Source organism: Salmo salar, chromosome 19, assembly GCF_965601325.2.
Source record: "Salmo salar chromosome 19, fSalSal1, whole genome shotgun sequence".
Classification (NCBI taxonomy): Eukaryota; Metazoa; Chordata; class Actinopteri; order Salmoniformes; family Salmonidae; genus Salmo; species Salmo salar.
This window is the reverse complement of record NC_138309.1, coordinates 10733175-10746688: the sequence shown is the minus strand read 5'-3', so window position 1 is coordinate 10746688 and position 13514 is coordinate 10733175. Positions and strand designations below refer to the sequence as shown.

The 13514-nt window shown below is 32.4% G+C and overlaps 1 protein-coding gene across 1 annotated transcript in view; it reads left to right on the top strand.

The window, feature by feature from the left end:
* The window catches only part of LOC106578422 (catenin delta-2), a 422676-nt gene that overhangs the window by 212443 nt on the left and 196719 nt on the right, over window positions 1–13514 (top strand). The gene's annotated exons all lie outside the window — the stretch shown is intronic.

Genomic DNA, 13514 nt, shown 5'->3' with positions numbered 1-13514 from the left:
TGAGCAATATGATATAACGATTTGTTTACTCTCTAAGAAGTACATTATTACATGTTTGAGGGTTTGCTACCTTGCAAACACAATTATAGCATATACAATTTACTGTTATTGCAGTAGATCAATTCTAATGCAGGCGTTTTATATCGTAAAACACACACTGGGACTCATTTGCCTTATCTTTCCCACAGCGAGACCAAATGGTAGGAAATTTCTTAGTGAGCGCTATTGATCGATTCCTGAATTATTGGCTTGTTTAATGCAGCCGGCTACAGAACAGTGTGTTTAAAGATGGTTAGATTGACCACTGCAGGGCCTGTGTGCAGCTAATGGGGATTCAAAATGAATAAGTAATGCCTCAGTCACAAACACATGTACACACACGCACGAACACACACCCGCAACACACACACACACACACACACACATATGTTTGTTTTGCTATTCTTGTGGGGACCAAACAATTGATTCCCTTTCAAAATCATATTTATCCTTAACCCTTAACCTAACCTAACCTTGACCATAACCCCAATCTTAACCCCAAACCCCTAAACCTAACACTAAACCTAACCCCTAACCCCAATTTGAACACTAATTGTAACGCTAAACCTAACCCCTAAGCCGAAAATTGTCTTTTTCCTTTTGGGGCCCGGCAAAATGTCCCCACTTGTCCGAATTTTCCCTGTTTAACGATTCTTGTGAGGACTTCTGTTCCCCACAAGGATAGTAAAACCAAAACACACACACAAACACACACTCCATAAGATTCATAATGTGTAAGTGATGCCTTGTAGTAATGACTAGATAAAAATAGTTCTGACGTTGAGAAAGGTATAGTCAGTATAACAGTAGTATAACTGTATAGTGAATATAACAATATAGTCAGTATAACAGTATATAACAGTATAGTCAATATAACAATATAGTCAGTATAACAGTATAGCCATTATAACAGTATTATAACAGTATAGTCAGTATAACAGTAGTATAACAATATAGGCAGTATAACACTATAGTCGTTATAACAGTATATTCAGTATAACAGTATAGTCGTTATAACAGTATAGTCAGTATAACAGTATAGTCAATATAACAGTATAGTCAGTATAACAGTATAGTCAATATAACAGTATAGTCAGTATAACAGTATAGTCAATATAACAGTATAGTCAGTATAACAGTATAGGCAGTATAACAATATAGTCAGTATAACAGTAGTATAACAGTATAGTCAGTATATAACAGTATAGTCAGTATAACAGTATAGTCAGTATATAACAGTATAGTCAGTATAACAGTATAGTCAGTATATAACAGTAGTGTCATAACAGTATAGTCAGTATATAACAGTAGTGTCATAACAGTATAGTCAGTATATAACAGTAGTGTCATTATAACAGTTTAGTCAGTATAACAGTATAGTCAGTATATAACAGTAGTGTCATTATAACAGTTTAGTCAGTATAACAGTATAGTCATTATAACAGTATAGTCAGTATAACAGTATAGTCAGTATAACAGTATAGTCAGTATAACAGTATAGTCAGTATATAACAGTAGTGTCATAACAGTATAGTCAGTATATAACAGTAGTGTCATAACAGTATAGTCAGTATATAACAGTAGTGTCATTATAACAGTTTAGTCAGTATAACAGTATAGTCATTTTAATAGTAGTAGAACATTATAGTCAGTATAACAGTATAGTCAGTATAACAGTTTAGTCAGTATAACAGTATAGTCAGTATAACAGTTTTATAACAGTATAGTCAGTATAACAGTAGAATAACAGTATAGTTAGTATAACAGTATAATCAGTATATAACAGTATAGTCAGAATGACAGTATAGTCAGTATAACAGTAGTATAACAGTATTGTCAGAATAACAGTATAATCAGTATAACAGTAGTATTACAGTATAGTTAGTATAACAGTATAGTCAGTATAACAGTATAGTCAGTATAACAGTAGAATAACAGTATAGTCAGTATAACAGTATAGTCAGTATAACAGTATAGTCAGTATATAACAGTAGTATAACAGTATAGTCAGAATAACAGTATATTCAGTATAACAGTAGTATTACAGTATAGTTAGTATAACAGTATAGTCAGTATAGTCAGTATAACAGTAGTATAACAGTATAGCCAGAATAACAGTATAGTCAGTATAACAGTAGTATTACAGTATAGTTAGTATAACAGTATAGTCAGTATAGTCAGTATAACAGTAGTATTACAGTATAGTTAGTATAACAGTATAGTCAGTATAACAGTATAGTCAGTATATAACAGTAGTATAACAGTATAGTCAGAATAACAGTATAGTCAGTATAACAGTAGTATTACAGTATAGTTAGTATAACAGTATAGTCAGTATAGTCAGTATAACAGTAGTATTACAGTATAGTTAGTATAACAGTATAGTCAGTATAACAGTATAGTCAGTATAACAGTAGTATAACAGTATAGTCAGAATAACAGTATATTCAGTATAACAGTAGTATTACAGTATAGTTAGTATAACAGTATAGTCAGTATAACAGTATAGTCAGTATAACAGTATAGTCAGTATAACAGTATAGTCAGTATAACAGTATAGTCAGTATAACAGTATAGTTAGTATAACAGTATAGTCAGTATAACAGTATAGTCAGAATAACAGTATATTCAGTATAACAGTAGTATAACAGTATAGTCAGTATAACAGTATAGTCATTATAACAGTATAGTCAGTATAACAGTATAGTCATTATAACAGTATAGTCAGTATAACAATATAGTCAGTATAACAGTATAGTCAGTATATAACAGTATAGTCAGTATATAACAGTATAGTCAGTATAACAGTATAGTCAGTATATAACAGTATAGTCAGTATAACAGTATAGTCAGTATAACAGGATAGTCAGTATAACAGTATAGCCAGAATAACAGTATAGTCAGTATATAACAGTATAGTCAGTATAACAGTATAGTCAGTATAACAGTATAGTCAGTATAACAGTATAGTCAGTATAACAGTATAGTCAGTATAACAGTATAGTCAGAATAACAGTATAGTCAGTATAACAGTAGTATTACAGTATAGTTAGTAGAAAAGTATAGACAATATAACAGTATAGTCAGTATAACAGTTTAGCCAGTATAACAGTATAGTCAGTATAACAGTAGTATAACAGTATAGTCAGTATAACAGTATAGTCAGTATAACAGTATAGTCAGTATAACAGTAATATAACAGTATAGTCAGTATAACAGTATAGTCAGTATAACAGTATAGTTAGTATAACAGTATAGTCATTATAACAGTATAGTTTGTATAACAGTATAGTCAGTATAACAGTATAGTCAGTATAACAGTATAGTCAGTATAACAGTTTAGTCAGTATAACAGTATAGTCAGTATAACAGTAGTATAACAGTATAGTCAGTATAACAGTTTTAGAACAGTATAGTCAGTATAACAGTAGTATAACAGTATAGTTAGAATAACAGTATAGTCAGTATAACAGTATATTTAGTATAACAGTATAGTCAGTATAACAGTTTAGTCAGTATAACAGTATAGTCAGTATAACAGTTTTATAACTGTATAGTTAGTATAACAGTATAGTCAGTATAATAGTAGTATAACAGTATAGTCCGTATAACGGTAGTATAACAGTATAGTCAGTATAATAGTAGTATAACAGTATAGTCAGTATATAACAGTATAGTCAGTATAACAGTGTAGTCAATATATAACAGTATATTCAGTATAACAGTATAGTCAGTATAACAGTATAGTCAGTATAACAGTATAGTCAGTATAACAATATAGTCAGTATAACAGTAGTATAACAGTATAGTCAGTATATAACAGTATAGTCAGTATAACAGTATAGTCAGTATATAACAGTAGTGTCATAACAGTATAGTCAGTATATAACAGTAGTGTCATTATAACAGTTTAGTCAGTATAACAGTATAGTCATTATAACAGTAGTATAACAGTATAGTCAGTATAACAGTATAGTCATTATAACAGTAGTATAACAGTATAGTCAGTATAACAGTATAGTCAGTATAACAGTTTAGTCAGTATAACAGTATAGTCAGTATAACAGTTTTATAACAGTATAGTCAGTATAACAGTAGAATAACAGTATAGTTAGTATAACAGTATAGTCAGAATGACAGTATAGTCAGTATAACAGTAGTATAACAGTATAGTCAGAATAACAGTATAATCAGTACAACAGTATATAACAGTATAGTCAGAATAACAGTATAGTCAGTATAACAGTAGTATTACAGTATAGTTAGTATAACAGTATAGTCAGTATAACAGTTTAGCCAGTATAACAGTATAGTCAGTATAACAGTAGTATAACAGTATAGTCAGTATAACAGTTTAGCCAGTATAACAGTATAGTCAGTATAACAGTAGTATAACAGTATAGTCAGTATAACAGTTTAGCCAGTATAACAGTATAGTCAGTATAACAGTAGTATAACAGTATAGTCAGTATAACAGTATAGTCATTATAACAGTATAGTTTGTATAACAGTATAGTCAGTATAACAGTATAGTCAGTATAACAGTATAGTCAGTATAACAGTTTAGTCAGTATAACAGTATAGTCAGTATAACAGTTTTAGATCAGTATAGTCAGTATAACAGTTTTAGATCAGTATAGTCAGTATAACAGTAGTATAACAGTATAGTCAGTATAAAAGCAGAGTTAATATAACAGTTTAGTCAGTATAACAGTATAGTCAGTATAACATTTTTAGAACAGTATAGTCAGTATAACAGTAGTATAACAGTATAGTTAGTATAACAGTATAGTCAGTATAACAGTATAGTTAGTATAACAGTATAGTCAGTATAACAGTTTAGTCACTATAACAGTATAGTCAGTATAACAGTTTTATAACTGTATAGTTAGTATAACAGTATAGTCAGTATAATAGTAGTATAACAGTATAGTCCGTATAACGGTAGTCTAACAGTATAGTCAGTATAATAGTAGTATAACAGTATAGTTAGTATAACAGTATAGTCAGTATAACAGTATAGTTAGTATAACAGTATAGTCAGTATAACAGTTTAGTCAGTATAACAGTATAGTCAGTATAACAGTATAGTCAGTATAATAGTAGTATAACAGTATAGTCCGTATAACGGTAGTCTAACAGTATAGTCAGTATAATAGTAGTATAACAGTATAGTTAGTATAACAGTATAGTAGTATAACAGTATAGTCAGTATAACAGTATAGTTAGTATAACAGTATAGTCAGTATATAACAGTATAGTCAGTATATAACACTATAGTCAGTATATAGCAGTATTTTCAGTATATAACAGTATTGTCAGTATATCACAGTATTGTCAGTATATAACAGTATAAGAGTATATACCAGTACAGTCAGTATATAACAGTATAATCCGTATATAACCATATAGTCAGTATATAAGAGTAGGTAACAGTATAGTCAGTATATAACAGTATAGTCAGTATAACATTATAGTCATTATAACAGCATAGTCATTATAACAGTATAGTCATTATAACAGTATAGTCATTATAACAGTATAGTCATTATATAACAGTATAGTCAGTATATGACAGCATAGTCATTATAACAGTATAGTCAGTATATAACAGTATAGTCATTATAATTGTATTGTCATTATACAACAGTATAGTCAGTATATAACAGTATAGTCAGTATGTAACAGTAGTCAGTATAACAGTATAGTCAGTATAGTCAGTATATCACAGTATAGTCAGTATACCAGTATAGTCAGTATAACAGTATAGTCAGTATATAGCAGTATAGTCAGTATATAACAGTATAGTCAGTATACCAGTATAGTCAGTATAACAGTATAGTCAGTATATAACAGTGTAGTTAATATAACAGTATAGTCAGTATAACAGTATAGTCAGTATATAACAGTATAGTCAGTATATAACAGTATAGCCAGTATATAACAGTTTAGCCAGTATATAACAGTGTAGTCAGTATATAACATTATAATCAGTATATAACAGTATTGTCAGTATATAACAGTATTGTCAGTATATAACAGTATAGTCAGTATATAACAGTATAAGAGTATATACCAGTATTGTCACTATATAACAGTATAGTCAGTATATTAGAGTACATAACAGTATAGTCAGTATATAACAGTATAATCTGTATTTAGCAGTATAGTCAGTATGTAATAGAATAGTCAGTATATGACACTACAATCAGTATATAACAGTATAGTCAGTACATAACATTAAAGGAGTATATTAACGGTATAGTCAGTATATAACAGTATAATAGTATATAACAGTATAGTCAGTATAACAGTATAGTCAGTATAACAGTATAGTCAGTATAACAGTATAGTCAGTATATAACAGTAGTATCATTATAACAGTATAGTCAGTATAACAGTATAGTCAGTATAACAGTATCGTCATTATAACAGTATAGTCAGTATAACAGTATAGTCAGTATATAACAGTAGTGTCATTATAACAGTATAGTCAGTATAACAGTATAGTCAGTATAACAGTATAGTCAGTATAACAGTATAGTCAGTATAACAGTATAGTCAGTATATAACAGTAGTAGTCAGTATAACAGTATAGTCAGTATAACAGTATAGTCAGTATATAACAGTAGTGTCATTATAACAGTAGTAGTCAGTATATAACAGTAGTAGTCAGTATATAACAGTAGTAGTCAGTATAACAGTATAGTCAGTATATAACAGTAGTGTCATTATAACAGTATAGTCAGTATAACAGTATAGTCAGTATATAACAGTAGTGTCATTATAACAGTATAGTCAGTATAACAGTATAGTCAGTATATAACAGTAGTGTCATTATAACAGTATAGTCAGTATAACAGTATAGTCAGTATAACAGTATAGTCAGTATATAACAGTATAGTCATTATAACAGTATAGTCAGTATAACAGTATAGTCAGTATAACAGTATAGTCATTATAACAGTATAGTCAGTATAACAGTATAGTCAGTATATAACAGTATAGTTAGTATAACAGTATAGTCAGTATATAACAGTAGTGTCATTATAACAGTATAGTCATTATAACAGTATAGTCAGTATAACAGTATAGTCAGTATAACAGTAATATAACAGTATATTCAGTATAACAGTATAGTCAGTATAACAGTATAGTCATTATAATAGTATAGTCAGTATAACAGTATAGTCAGTATAACAGTATAGTCAGTATAACAGTAATATAACAGTATAGTCAGTATAACAGTATAGTCAGTATAACAGTATAGTCAGTATAATAGTATAGTCAGTATAACAGTATAGTCATTATAACAGTATAGTCAGTATAACAGTATAGTCAGTATAACAGTATAGTCAGTATAACAGTATAGTCAGTATATAACAGTATAGTCAGTATATAACAGTAGTGTCATTATAACAGTATAGTCAGTATAACAGTATAGTCAGTATATAACAGTATAGTCAGTATAACAGTATAGTCAGTATAACAGTATAGTCATTATAACAGTATAGTCAGTATAACAGTATAGTCAGTATATAACAGTAGTAGTCATTATAACAGTATAGTCAGTATAACAGTATAGTCAGTATATAACAGTATAGTCAGTATAACAGTATAGTCAGTATATAACAGTATAGTCAGTATAACAGTATAGTCAGTATAACGTTAGTCATATAACAGTATAGTCAGTATAACAGTATAGTCAGTATAACAGTATAGTCAGTATAACAGTATAGTCAGTATATAACAGTATAGTCAGTATAACAGTATAGTCAGTATATAACAGTATAGTCAGTATAACAGTATAGTCAGTATAACAGTATAGTCAGTATATAACAGTAGTGTCATTATAACAGTATAGTCAGTATAACAGTATAGTCAGTATATAACAGTATAGTCAGTATAACAGTATAGTCAGTATAACAGTATAGTCAGTATATAACAGTATAGTCAGTATATAACAGTATAGTCAGTATATAACAGTATAGTCAGTATAACAGTATAGTCAGTATATAACAGTATAGTCAGTATAACAGTATAGTCAGTATATAACAGTATAGTCAGTATAACAGTATAGTCAGTATAACAGTATAGTCAGTATATAACAGTATAGTCAGTATATAACAGTATAGTCAGTATAACAGTATAGTCAGTATATAACAGTATAGTCAGTATAACAGTATAGTCAGTATATAACAGTATAGTCAGTATAACAGTATAGTCAGTATAACAGTATAGTCAGTATAACAGTATAGTCAGTATACCAGTATAGTCAGTATAACAGTATAGTCAGTATAACAGTATAGTCAGTATATAACAGTATAGTCAGTATATAACAGTATAGTCAGTATAACAGTATAGTCAGTATATAACAGTAGTGTCATTATAACAGTATAGTCAGTATAACAGTATAGTCAGTATATAACAGTATAGTCAGTATATAACAGTAGTGTCATTATAACAGTATAGTCAGTATAACAGTATAGTCAGTATAACAGTATAGTCCGTATAACAGGATAGTAATTCATTTTGTTCATTATGTAATAGTTGTACTATTTAAACCCTGACTCCACATTATAGTTTCATCATCCAGCTGTGAATCACAGTAATTAATGCTATAAGTCATTTCTTTAGAGAGCTGGATCTCTCTCTCTATAACAGTGCATTGAATTAACTCTAAAGCCTGCAATGTATTGTTTATTTATGGTATTGGTGTAACCCATAAACACAGTTAAGCCGTCGTAGCTTTGTGTGTGTGTGTGTTTTCTCAGTGTAAACCAGTCCAGCTCCACATAGTACAGCAGGTTAATGTGGTCTATTTCAAGCTATTACTTTTTTTATAATAACACACACACACACATCCACACATCTACACCCTGCACTGCAGCTAAACTCTACCGCGACAGGGGAGCAAGAGGCTAGAGCTTAGTTGGGTTTCTACAAACCTTGTGTGAAAACAGTTAACGCATTCACATGAGTGGTGAGTTGATGGAACGAAACACAGTTCATTTCCATCACTCGCTCCTTCCCTTGCCATGACGTTTCAGTACCAGTACCATGACAGTCGACCTGAATGCTTGGTGTGATACTACAGAGTCACCATGAGTAACGTGTTCAAATCCTCTACAGGATATAATCTGGAGGTGTAACTCTCATTAAACTCCATCTCTCTGCTTCTCAGGGTGAATTATCTCTAAGACACCCTGCCTAGTATTAAGTAGTATTAACTCTTAATTCCTCTCGCTGCATTCTCCTCCGCTATACGCCTTCAATGTTACCAGCATCTGTGTGTGTGTGCGTGTGTGTGTGTACATGTGTGTCTCTACCAAGGACACCAGAGGGGATTCTCTGTAAAATCTGTTTTTTTTTCTAGAAAACAAAGAGGGATTAGCTTCGGCCTGGAGGGAGAGCTGTCAGAAACACACTGCTCAGCATGGAGCCTGTCACACACACAGCCACACGGGCGCACACACACACACATGTCCCCTGTTCAAACATTGCCTCTTTGGAGAGCTGCCGACACAGACACTGGGCAAGTGCCCGTTTGGCAGTTCTGTTTAATGCTCTCATCAAAGCTTTCTAATATGACACCAGGCCTTTTCAGAGGAAGGCTACACTCACGCACCGTCCACACACACAGACACACACACACACACACACACACACACACACACACACACACACACACACACACACACACACACACACAGTGAAAGCCTGTTTTGCATAACACCATAAAGCCAATTCACTCCCTTCTGAATATGTTGTATGCCTTTAGTAATGAGAGCTGACATTCTAGAGAGAGAGCGAGAGAGATGAGAGACGACCTCGATTTTACCCCGGCAGCGAAGGAAGGTTCATAACATATAAGTGATCATTTTAAAAGTTATAGTTAACGATCAACAGTGGAGAGAAAGGTGGAAATATTTAACCTGTCTCAGTAGGGTGACCTTACCTCATACTGTTCAAGGTTAAAAGACAGTGTTTAATATACCTGGACATATTCAATTAAATAAAAACATTCCTCTGTTTCCATAGAAATAGCATGCAATATATACCGTAATACAATTCAGGGGCGCAACTTTTGTTTCAGAAGTGGGGGGGGACATCATTTTTTTCTGTCGGATAAAAACTCCAAATAGCTTACCCGACCGCTTGGAGGCGTCCGCATGGTCCTAAAGCACACCGCAGCCTCGTTTTGTATCACATTCCAATGATAAAACTGTGGGGGACATAAATGCAATTTCAGAATGTAAGGGGGACATGTCCCCAGTGAAATTTGCACCCCTAATACAATTTAGTATCTAACTGAAGAAAGCGCTTGTTTGCCAAGTTTTGAATAGTTCTGTCTAAAGTCGAAAAGCCACAGAAGTACGTTAGCTGGTAAGAAACATGTCAGATAGTTACAGTAGTGTGTGTTTTGGGGTCGGTTTTCGATGAGATTTTAGGAACGTAATAATTACTTGCTGAATATTATTTATTTTTAAATATCGTCATCACTAAATCCAGCTCAAGTGAAAAGATCAGGTTTTCTCCTGAATGTTGAGTTTTAGCTCAATTCTCACCTGCACATATACAGAGACACATACATACATACATACATACATACATACATACATACATACATACACACACACACACACACACACACACACACACACACACACACACACACACCACACACACACACACACACACACACACACACACACACACACCGTACATACATACATACATGTACACGTACACACCCTCTAACACACACTACTCCCACCTGCAACTTCAAATAAACACACAGCCAAACAGACAGCTTTCAGAACAGCTCCAGAGACTGATGTTCTAATGAATTCCTAGCTGGATATCAATGGAGAATTATTACATGACTTTGAACCTGCAGGATCAAAAAGATGCTGAAGCAAATAACCAACCAAGTTGGATGTCTTATTATGTAGCACCTGTTCACATGGGTTTATACGGACACAATTTACAGCTGAAGATAAAATCATATTAATCAGCTACTAATGCTGTTCATGTAGGAATGGGCTTACACACACACAATTCTCCTCCTCTGAAGTAAATTATATTTATGAAAAAAAGAATGCACCTTTTATTTGGAGTAAGAGTTAGTAAATAAATTGAGAGTAAAAACATGGACATGTAGTTAGCTACAGGTAACATACAATCTGTGCCAGAAACATTTAGTTCTCTGGATGGATATATGAGGAAATATTATTCAATTATACAGTGTATCGTTTCCGGATTTGCAACACAATCTCACACTCAATTCGTGCAATTCCGTACAAAAATAATTTTAGCAGATTTTGTTTGTTTTCGTGCGTTTTTGTCTAGATTTATTTGTGTGAAAGACACATTTTTGTGTGACTTAATTGGTAGGAAAATACACATTTTTGTGCGACTTCATTCATAGGATATACATTTTTGAGGGGTAAACTTTGGAACAATCTTTTGAAAGTTATTAGAGCAATGCATGATGGGCAATGGTGTTCTACACTGCCTTTTTTTTGTGTCCCATATTTATTTATATAAAAAAACAAACGTGTTAACAACCCACTATTTTTAATCAACCAGGTTGTCACCGAAATAATTATATTACAGTAGTAGCCTTACGTTGTTTTTCGTGGAGCCTACATTATACCATTTTGTTCATAATGCATTTTATACTCACTTTGTTTGTACTCATGTTGTACTCATGCAGACCTTTGGAACATCTACATTTTAAAAAGTCTAATAAATCAATGTAATATCGACTACACCATTGCATTATTAAATCCATTATTTATTTTAGACAGATATGTTAGGCAGATATAGATATGAAGAAAATGTCATCTATTTCAGAAGAACAGAATAGCACACTCTGAGTTGTCCATATTTTAGCTCCTGATCAGGCTATGCCATATTGTTGTGGGCTATACTAGTTCATTTAGCAGACAAGATTTGCTTAGAATTTCGTGGCATTATTTTATATTATTTTATAGTATGAAGAATACAATTGAACATAAGCTGAATAAAATAGTTATTTATGTAACTTTAGTTATGATATGACTTGCCTAGTTAAATAAAGGTTAAATAAAAATGTAAAAAATGATGGGCTATATGATTTGATTTTTAAGGCTGCATGATGCGACTAATGATGATTTGAAAAAAGTTGCATGAAAGGCACGAGCTCTGCTTAGTTTTTTTGTGTTGCCGGTGCACACTTCATCAGTCTCTCATTCACATTTTGACAAGCACTTGATAATGCCTAGAATTTTCCGGCTGCATCCCCTTTGTGTTGCCGTAATGCCCCCTAAAAAAATATATGCCTTTTGCGGCCAGTGGGCATTGTGCTGAATATAATAATTACAATTCCCTTCTCCTTATAATCCCCTTCTCCCAGCTGCGTGCTTCTCACTCACATGGCTCTCAGTCACCTGATCGTGTCTTTCTCACAGGCTACAAGTGAAGACAGACACATCGGGGATGAAACTGTGCGTGTCCTTATCCAATTCTGAGGCACATATTGAAGATATTGAAAGAACTGTCCACATTTACTTTTCATCAACCAACAAGTTGAGTAGGCCTAACGAACATCAAAAGCACTAGCCTTTGTCAATCTACTATCCCCCATGATACAAAAGTTTACCTATTCTAGTCTGTGTTAGAAATAAATATTCCAAAGAGTCTGGGACAGTTGTGGGATGTGATAGATCCCAACTTAATACAACCACTAGCATAAAGAAATCTGTTTAAGCAATGAGCCTGACGCAACTGACGAGAACGTTCAGCTTAAAATGTTGATAAACTATTAGGCTATTTCTTCACATACATGGCAGTAGGCTATAAGTGCAAATGTTCCATTAGCAGGAAAACGCCATTCTTAAAAGTTACTGCAAATGCAATTATGCATGTAATGCTTTTATTATAAATGTGCATTTTTATGGTAAAAATGATCTTCCCCAAGTTTGAAACTCACACTCTGTGTATGTGTGCCAGTTAGGCTCTACACCCGTTGTAAAGTGTATTAATGTGTTTCATTTTAAGAAGTTATTTGGCCACTTTAGTTGGTACAAACCTTATGAAAAAATATAGGCCTATGTGCTAGGCTACATGAGGTGTGTGACTATGATTTGAAAAAGTCACAAAAAAAAGCATTTGCTGTTTCTTGCATGACCATCAGCAGCATCAGAGCTTGGAGAGGCCTTATTAACGTGACTAAACGGTCATGTGGAATTTGACTTTCTTCCTGACTCTTGACCGCCGGTGTGGCGGTAATACGGTCACCGTAACAGCCCTAGTCATGTATTCATTATCTTTAACTGGTTAAATATTTGTAGTTTGCATGTTTCAGTAATGATTAACATGGTTAAATAGTCGTAAATCTCTGTTTGATTTAGCTTTTGGTATATTTTGCATTGTTATACATATTCTTTATACATATATTTTTCCACAGAAGAAAGCAACAATTAGTCAAC